This window comes from Solanum pennellii, chromosome 5 (genome assembly GCF_001406875.1).
Source record: "Solanum pennellii chromosome 5, SPENNV200".
NCBI classification, from domain to species: Eukaryota; Viridiplantae; Streptophyta; class Magnoliopsida; order Solanales; family Solanaceae; genus Solanum; species Solanum pennellii.
In genome coordinates this window covers 10,013,811-10,024,332 of record NC_028641.1, presented here as the reverse complement: position 1 = coordinate 10,024,332, position 10,522 = coordinate 10,013,811, and positions in this window count along the sequence as shown.

Here is a 10,522-nt window from a genome sequence, read left to right as displayed (position 1 = left end):
TGTGTGTGTGTGTGTGTGTGTGTGTGTGTGTGTGTGTGTGTGTGTGTGTGTGTGTGTGTGTAAAAGTTTCTCAGTTATGCTTTGTTCGGTTTATATATCTTGTTAAACTATTATCTATATCTTACATGCTCAATACATTCCAATTACTGACGCATACTTTACGCTACATTCTTTTATGATGTAGGTTCAGGTACATAGCATCCACATCACACTTAGATCAACCTTCAATTCGTATTCAACAGCTTCAGTAGTGACTTCTCATACTTCGAGGACAATAGACATGTTTTTTATACTTAGACTTCTGTTAAGCTTTCTGAAGTCTGTTCAGCTTTCTGTTTTATAAGAGTTAACTGAGGGGCATGTCCCAGCAACCCTATTTAAGTGGAGGTTTTACAGACATAGTAGTATATTCAATTATCGTATATAAATGATTGTTTAGTATTACTAAACTCTTAATATGTTTTATGCATTCAGAGTGTTTGGGTATTCCCCACCTTCAGTTATCATGTTGATTTAGCTTCCGCATAGTACTTGTCTTATTAAGTAATTTTATAGTATTTGTATGATAAGGCAGAGACAGTGTTAGCTTGGGGTCACTCGTGTTACTAGGTATCGTGTTACGTCAAGTGGGTAGATTCGAGGCGTAACAATATTTCAAGTCACCCCATCTTCATCCACTACAAACTCCTACGCTAAAAACCATTTCACATTCCTAACCGATCATCGCCTAACCATTAGATCACATAATGACTTCTCAAAACCATCCACATTCTCTAACCTAGAGACCGTCCTAAAAAATTCATAAATTCAAATTCACCAACTAACTTTATCTACTACCGAAACCCTTGCTCACCTACCTTAACTCAAACTACTTGTAATAACTCAGTCAATTATTTTTGAAAAGTTTTATAAAATAACTATTTCCCCTTACTAATATCCAGCCCGAGTCTTTTTATGTTGATTTTTGAAAGATCGTACTAGAATTTGAGTAAAAAGTTGAGAACTTGAGTAGGTTTGTTCTTTTGAAATGCTATGAGACTTAAAAGAAGTTTTCAGAGACTTTGGAGTCTTGAGTGTCGAAATGAAATTCCATCGATTCCATTAATTTTAAAATTTAGAATCTGGCCTATGAGATTTCAGTTTCAGATTCAGATTCTTCATGTAGATTTGAGGTCCTATGTTGTGAAATTATGAAAATTTAGTCTTTCGGTTGACTTTGATCAGTATTCGGGGTTCAGATGCTTGAATCTGGATTCGAAGAGTTTTATTGGATTTGGGGGATGATTTTAGGCCTAGGTGAGGTCTTGGTTGATTTGTGAGAGGTCAGAAGCTTGTTATAATCTTTTCAGGCGTTGTATTAGTTTCCTGTGGTTTTCATGTATGTCGGGTCAAGAAAACCTCATATTCGTGCTTAGATTGTTTCATTGAGTTCGGAATGTTGAGTTTCATATGTGGATTGTGTTTTGGTTCTAAAACGAATTCCGAGGTTCCTTTCGGTGCTTGAGACTTGGCTATGTTTTTAGGTGCTGCAATCCTCACTTTTGCAAATGTCCTGTAGCGAAGGGCCTGTAACTTAAGCGAGACCCGATTTTCAGTGGGGGTTACTTTTGCTGCATTAGAGGGGGTATTGACCTGCAAATTTTGGGGTTCAAGCTCCATTTTCCATTTCTAAGTTTGGGAAGACATTGGAGGCGATTTCTTTGGCCAAAAACCTTTTGGTAAGCCTTTGTGGTCCTAGAACTTCATTTCTCATTATTTATTTATGAATTCTAACATCAAAATTTGGGGTTTTGAATTACAAATGTTATGATTTGGTATTTCAATAACTCAAGTTCTAAGCTAAAATAGAGGTTGTGAACGAATTTTGATACCTTTTTCAAAATGGTTTTCATCAGTGAGTTCCAAAAGCATTTAAAGTTATTTTCTAGTATTGATATTTGGATTCAAAACATAGTTTTGAAATTGGGGTTTTAGTTAATTGACCTATTTTTCAAGTAATTAATGTGTGTATTGTTGTTTCCAATAAGTGATTGTGAATAATTCTTTATAGATTGTGTGACATTGGAAGTGAAACAAAAACGGAAACTCAAAATTCAGATTGATTGATTGTTTTAAGGAAAATGATCTCTTAACCTTTGTAATTTTGTTGCATTATTTTCTTCTCTTCGTTATTTAAGTGTTGGGGAGTAATCGGGACTGCGGTGATTGGTTTATTTGCTACAATTGAGTAATGTTAATAGGAAAGGAAGGGGTAAATGAAAAGGATTCGTGATGGTGATAAAAATTTGTGAATTTACTTTTTGTGACCCCATTTGTTTGATTTGATGAAATTCCTTGATGACTTGAATGCAGAGTTGAATTACATGATTTATTATCTTTTTTTTTGGTTTGATATTGCTTGTGTGCACCAGATTTTTAACACCATGATAAGATATGTGATTATCATTGATGCTAAGGTCTCTTCTAGCAAGTGCTTATGATGTCGACGTCATTGCTCTCAAATACAATTGGTATAAAGCAAATGGACAATGGTTTCAGCTAGTGATTTGGTATAAAGCTGGTGGGAAATGGTTTTGTCTAGTGATGTGATATTAAGACGATGGGAAATGGTTAAGACTAGTGATTTTATGTAAAGCTTAGAGTAAATGGTTCAAGCTAGTGATATGATATAAAGGTGATGGGAAATGGTTCCGACGAGAGTAGATTCTTATTTTTTAATGCTTATGATTGACTTATTAATTGATTGTGATTGACGATTTGTTACTTGTGATTTGTCTAATTGATAAGTGTTCATTTTTGAGTTGTGACTTTAGACTATGAATATTAAGCCTGTTAGTGTTAATCGATCAAATGATATGTAAGGTTGATTTGTGTGCATGTTGTAGTTTGAGCAAGTACAGTTGGAATAGATTGAAGTTTTCAATTTCTCACTAGTGTATGTTGTTTGTAAGGTTTCTTGTTCAGTACCATATTTTTGTTATTCACTCCTTACTTTTGCATTTGCGTAGGTTCAGAACCCAGTACTCTGTGATAGTCCTTCTTCTTCTACTTATCATCCGACATACCCTCTTTTCCTTTATATTATGCTTTTTTTCTATTTGAAAAAAAATACTATGAGACTTGTATTTATCTCTTGAATTTTATTTTTATATTTGTTGCTTGTAGACGTAACAACTAGCTTTTGGGGTGTTGCTCGAAATAATAAGTTTTCCACTTTCTTTTTATTCTCACTTTATCTTTTTTAATCTTTCATTCGTTGGGTTGAGTCTAACCTTTCTTAGTGGGAATAAACAAGTGTAATCACATCCATTTTAAGATAGCGACAAATGGTTTCAGAACCCTAGGTTCATAAGTATCACGTGTGTGCATGCCAAGCTAAGTAGAGTCTTAAGGATCGATACATATATGTTTGTAACTATCTTCAATAGGCTATGCATATTCATTTGGAACTCTCTCTTTTTTTATTCTCTCTTATTATGCATTATTGCCTTTCTTGTGTAGATTTGTCACATATAATTTTAGAAAATGCGAGGATCAGAGATTCTAATTTTAGTCGTAGAGGGGAGGCAGTCCCTGAGGCAGATGTGGAGACACTAGCTAGGGTTAAAGGTAGGGCAAAAGCTAGAGTGTGTGCTCATGGAGTAGCATTGGAAAAGGTCGTGTTCGAGGAGCGACACTAGCCATAGGTAGATCTAGAGAGGTTTCTCTTGAGCCACATGTTGAGGTTACTAAGGACTAGGTTTCTCCCGAGTTTTCAAATCCTTTTTTAGGAGACTTTTTAGGATGCTCGGTTTGTAGATAACTTCTCTCCGAGTGGTGTGGAAGGTACATCACAACTATGGGGATTTAAGATCAACAGGGTTAGCCACAAGTATTTTATGATCCAATTGTGGGTGTTAAGATTTCTTTTGAGATTATTCTGACGAACAGTGCAAGGAGAGGTTTTAGAAGTTTAAACCAAACCAGTTTCAAGGTGGTAAGAGTGAGGATGATTATGAGTTTTTGAATTTTTCCCATGAGATGTTTAAGGTTGCAGGTATGAAGGATGCTTGTGGGGTTCATTTTGTCGCACTTTAGCTTTGTGGATGTGGTGGAGGACTTTTGTGAGTTCTAGACCAGATGGATCTTCTCTAGCAGAGTCGGATAAACTTTTACTGCTTTATAGGACTGTTTCATCTCATGGAGCAGGAGATAGGAGAGTCAGCCATGATTTGAGGACTTGAGACAAGACAAATTGACTGTTAGTGAGTTTGAGGCCAATGTCTATGAGATTTCTAGACATGCTATGACTACTGTGCCCGATGAGGCAAAGAGAGCCACAGGTTTTTAGAGGGTTGACATTCTCTACCAGATTGTATGTGTTCAAAGTAACAAGAGAGGAGGCTTCCTTCCAGTCTATTGTAAGCACCGACTAGGAGGTAGAGTTGATGGTTTTAGAGGACTTTTGGGAGCCCAAGAGGGCTCGATCATTTGGTCAGTTTTCTGGGGCCTCCTCTAGAGACCAGGGTTCACATAGAGGTAGTAGTTTCTTTTAGCATCGTGGGTCATTTCATGCATCTATGCTAGGGGTGTTAAAAATGATCCCAAACATAGGTAACCCACCCTAATTTTAAGGGTTGGGCTCAAGATAATTTGGATTGGGTCCAATCTCAACCCATTCAAGCCTAACCCTTTTTAATAGAATCCTCAATTAAACCCAATTTAATATCCAATTTCAACCCAATTTATAATTCTTTACTAAGATATGTAACTATATTAAAGATATGAATTATTATTTATTTAACATCTTTTAAGATTTATCTATCCATTGGTTACTTTTCTAAAAAGAAGTCTTGAACTGAAATATAAATTAAGATTGTAAAAGCTAAATATTACTATGTTAAAGTTTTTTAGATTAATCGGGTCAAATCGGGCGGGTCAAGACCCAACCCATTTTTAGCTCATTTGAACTCAACATATTTGGGTCCAAAGTAAATTTGGGCGGGTCAAGATTCAACCCAATTTTTATTTCAACACATTTTAATATCTCCAATTTCAACCCGACCCTCCGTTTTACACCCTTAATGCCAACATTTGAGAGTGGATAGTTGGTCCGAGGGACTTATGATTCTAGCCAAGGTGGTCATGGTAGCTAATCTTGTTCACAACAACAACTATTTGAGACTAGGTCTTGCTTTGGTAATGGGGATACATGTCATATGATTCAGCAATATCCTTCGCAAACTAATTCACGACCTTTACATTCTTATTCAGCTATTCCAATTAGAGATTTCCTTCCTCCAAAAAAGGGTTGAGGAAAAGGTCAGTCTGGTAAAGGTTGCAAAACTTCTGGTAGGGGTTCTCTTGTTACAGAGGGTGGAGGTAAAGGTTCTAATTTGAGTGTAGGTTGCCATGACGGCCTGTGTTATGTGTTTCTAGGATGAGACTTTTGATGTTACGATCACATGTATATTCCTAGTTTGCCATCAACCTATGTATAAATTGTTTGATTCCGTGTCTACTTTTTCGTATATGTCTACCTATTTTCTTATCAGGTTCAATATGATGTTTGATTGCATGCATGTGCCTATTCATGTTTCTACACTAACGGGTGAGTCCTTAGTAGTGCATCGAGTGTATCAATCTTGTCTTGTTTGTTTTGCAGGGTATGATACTTGGGCAGTAGGCTTTCATATTATTTTAGGTATGAATTGGCTCTACTCACATAATGCAATTCTTTATTGTTATGCTAAGATAGCGACTATAGAAATGCAGGGTGTTTCGATAGTTGATTGAATGAATGCTAATGGTTCTTACCCTAAATAAGTTATCCATATCATTCGAGATTAGAGATTGATTGATAGAGGGTATTTATCCTATTTGGCTTTCATTTGGAATATTATCAATGAGCAACCACACATGGACTCTTTACTATGGTTCGAGAGTTTATAAATGTGTTTATTACGAATCTTCTAGGTGTTTCTCCGAATAAGAATATCGATATTTCTATTGACTATGAGTTGGGCACTAAGGCCATCTCTAGTCCTCCTTGTCGTATGACTCTATCTTATTTAACTGAATTGAATGACCAATTAAATAATTTGTTGAGTAAGGGGTTTATTCTCCCTATTTTTTCTCTATGGGTTTCTCTTATTCTGTTTGTGAGGAAGAAAGAATGGAACCATGAAGATATGTAAAGATTATTGATAGTTTAACAAGGTAACAATGAAGAAAAAGTATACTCTTCCACGGATTAATGACTTGTTTGATAAGATTTAGGATGCATCTTTGTTTTCCAAGAATTATTTAAGGTCCGACTATCATTATTGGAATATTAAGACTTCGGATATGCCGAAGACAACTTTTAGGACTCGATGTGGATACTATTAGTTTTTTTGTGATGTATTTTGGTTTGACAAATTCCCCTGCAACGTTTATCGATTCGATGAACATGTTATTCCAACCTTATCTGGATTTTTTTGATAGTGTTCACTGACAAAATCTTGGTGTACTCCAAGAATGAAGAAGATCACGATCGGAATTTGAGTATTATACAACAAAGATTGAGGATTGAGAAACTTTATGTCAAGTTCTCTAAGTGCAAGTTTTTTCTTGCTTCTGTGGCATTTTTAGACACATGGTGTCCAAGGAGGATATTCCCGTAGATCCAACAAAGGTTGAGGAAATTAGAGGTTGGACCAGACTGACGTCAAATACTGATATACAGAGTTTAGTGGGACTTGTAAGCAGTAACAGGTGGTTAGTTCAAAGATTCTCCACTATTGCATATCCTTTTACTTGATTGACTCGTCAGAGTGTGATCTTCCAGTGTTATGATGAGTGTGAAGAGAACTATAAAAATCTCATGACTTTGTTGACTTTTACTCGTGTTTTGACTTTACCCAAGGAGGGTTTCTATTTCTCTAGTTACTGTGATGCTTCATGAGTCAGGTTAGGTACTACTCTCATTCAAAAGGGTAACGTGATCGCCTATGCTTCTAGATTGTTGAAGACCTATGAGAGGAACTAACCTACCCATGATTTAGAGTTGGAAGTTGTAGTTTTTCTGCTTAAGATATGGTGACATTAGTTGTGTAGGATACGTTGTGAGTTCTTCACCAGTCATTGGAGTCTTTGGTGCAGTTTTAGTCACATGGATCTGAACTTGAGCTAGCGCAGATGGCTTGAGCTAGTGAAGGACTATGAAATCACCATCTTGTATCATCCAAGAAAAGCAAAGGTGGTGGTCAATTCCTTGAGTAGGAAGACCTCTAGTATGGGGCCTCTTGCCGCTCTAAGTGTTGAGGAGAGACTATTGGCTAGAGATGTTAAGAGACTAGTCGACAATTTCATTTGGTGCATATTCCTGAGGAGACCAATGGTGTCATTGCTTTCATAGAGGCCCATTCCTACTTAGATGAGCACATTCGTCAGCACCATTTTGATGATGAGATATTGTGTCTCATTCGAGACAATGTTTTGAGAGGGGAAGCCAAGAAGGGTGCCCTTGATTCTGGTGGTGTCTTGATGATCGAATGCAAGATTTATTTGCCCACGATGGCAAGTTGACTAGATTGATTCCTGAGGAGGCCCATTGTTCTTGATATTCTATCTACCAGGGCCCGACAAAGATAAACCACGATCTCAGCCAAACCTATTGGTGGTAGGCATGTAGAAGGATATTTCCAACTTTGTTTTTAGGTAACTTGTCAACAAGTCAAGCGTGAGCACCAGCGGCTCGAGCATATATCTCAGAGGATGCCTATTTCTACTTGGAAGTGGAAACATATAGGTAAGGACTTTGTCGTGGGTCTACCTACCACTATCATAATGGGTGATTTTTTTTGTGTTGAACCAAAGAGGCTTAGATTTCTATAGGAGTTTTTTCCCATCGAGTAATTAATGATTCGATAGTTCCTTTTTCCACTGATGCAGGTTGATTGGGATCCTAAAGGTCAAACCATTACTAGAAAAGTGAGCTTCTGTTATCCTAGAATTTAGTAGAGTGAAAAGATATTGGTAACCATGCCTCAGAGTTTTTACTACTATTTGTTTTTGGGTTTTGGTTTCATTCACACAACACAAAGATTGTACAAGCTAAAATTACAACTCCCAAAGTTATTGCCTGACATTTGTAACTTTTGATTGATTAGTAACCTCTAAAATGAACTGATAGAATGTAGAATGTCTAAAAAATTTCTAGACAATGACAGACAGGAAATGGAGAAGCAATTTAAATTAGATATAAAGGAACTGATATAAAATGACTCATCAGTTCACCATGACACACCAATACATCTGTCACTTGTTACTATCTTTCTTAGATTACCGTATTGTTTGTTGTTGCTACTGGTCTTATTTCCTTTATTAGTAGCATGAATTCTTTACTATTGGGAGGAAAAAATGTCAAAAGAGGATGAGGAATATAACATGTATGTCCTCATTTGTAGCATAGCAGAAATAATGGAGAACATTCCATTAATTACAAAAAAAAATGTTTGGATCTGATTATGTACCTAGTGAGGTTCCAACCCTAATTGACATTGGTGTGGTAAGGCCTAAGGGTCAAGGTATGGAAACAACCTGTCAAAAACCAAAGACAATCATATGGACTCAATACAAATGTGGACTAGTAACAAACTTTGATAGAAAATGTCTCACCAGTTCACCGTTACGAATCAATACAAATGTGGACTAGTGACTAACTTTGCTTCAGACATCTCATTGTTTGTACTGCTAATGATATTTTTTTGTGTTTCATGGATTATTTATCATTGTATCTATTTTTCATTTTTGATTTTAATATTCTTTACTTGAGCGGAGGGTTTGTTTGAAACAACCTTTCTACCTTCACAAGATAGGATAAAGGGTGTGAATGCACCACCTTTATAGACCACACTTTTGGGATTATACTGTGTATGCTTTTGTTTGAAATCCGTAGAAGCTACTTTTCTGTAATATTCCTACATTGATGGAATCTTTATTGTGGTCGTTATTTTATTCAAAAGAATCTTGCATGTGCTTCTTTTACAATATTAAATGGGTTATTGTTATATTGTTCAGTTGATCATGGATAAAGGCTGGATGGATGACCCAAACTTCTCTAAAAGATATGTTGAGGGTGTACAATATTCCATGCATTTTGTTCGATCTCACTTTAATAAAAATTCTAAAGTTCGATACCCATGTCAAGAATGTTTGAATGTTTTTTTCAAACACAAGAAGTAGTGTATGACCACCTATTGATCCAAGGAATTATGGGAAGTTACGTGCAATGTATATAAAACGGGGAACAATCACAAATGAGATATACCAATGAATCAATTTATAATGAAGATAAAAATGATAAACATGATAACGATGATGGAATTCTCACTAATTTTGAAGAGGCCAGTGGTTGATCATTTGTTGATTTTCCGGAGGACAAAACGAGTAATAATGTTTGTGGTAATATGAGTGAGAAAGAAACTGAGAAGTTTGACAAATTGCTAGAAGAAGTAGGACGTGAATTATACCCAGGATGTAAGAAATTCTCAAAGCTTTCATTTGTTGTGAAGTTGTTACGCTTGAAAGTGTACCATCAATGGAGTAATAAATCTATTGATATGTTGTGGAGTTGCTAAAAGAGGCATTGCCTACCAATGAGACACTTCCTAAGTTATATTATGATGTAAAAACATGTTGCAAGGTTTAGCATTAGAATATATTTTGATCCATGCTTGCAAAATGGAGTGTGTATTGGACTAGGCTTAACATAAAGATAGACAAAGTGTCCATATTGTGGTACTTCTAGGTGGCAAAATGATTATGGAAGGAATAAGAAGATTCCCCGTAAAGTTTTGCAGTATATTCATTAAAACCGAGACTTTAAAGATTGTTTATGTCTAGAAAAACTGGTGTGGACCTGAGGTGGCATACATAAAAACATCTTGATGAGGAAAATGTGTTGAGGCATCCTACTGATTCTGAACAATAGAAAGAGTTTGAAAAAAATCATCAGCGGTTTTCACAAGAACCTTGTAATATTAGAATTGGTCTTGCAATTGATGGTTTTAACCCTTTTGGTAACATGAGCACATCGTATAGCATGTGGCCTATCATTCTCGTTCCTTATAATCTTTCTCCTTGGAAGTGTTTTAAGGACCCACGTATGATAATTTCATTGCGTATTCCTGTTCCTCTAGCACCAGGAAAGGATATTGATGTTTGTTTGTGTCCTTTGATTGATGCGCTTTAAGAGTTATGGAGTGATGGTGTAGAAACATTTGATGCATCAACTGGAAAGTTCTTCAAGATGCATGTTGTTTGTTTTATGGACCATAAATGAATTTCTAGCTTATGGTAAGTTCTTAAATTACCTACTTATCTAAATGTCTAACAAGTTATACTATTTATGTATTAGACTATTAATATATGTTGAATGCCTTGAATCGGACCCGTTACAGCAGAAAGAACGAGGGTCTCGCTGCCCGGTCAGCGAGTCAGGGGGTCCAGGGGGGCGACGCGCCCCCTGGCCTGGGGGTCCGGGGGGGGGAGGGGCCCC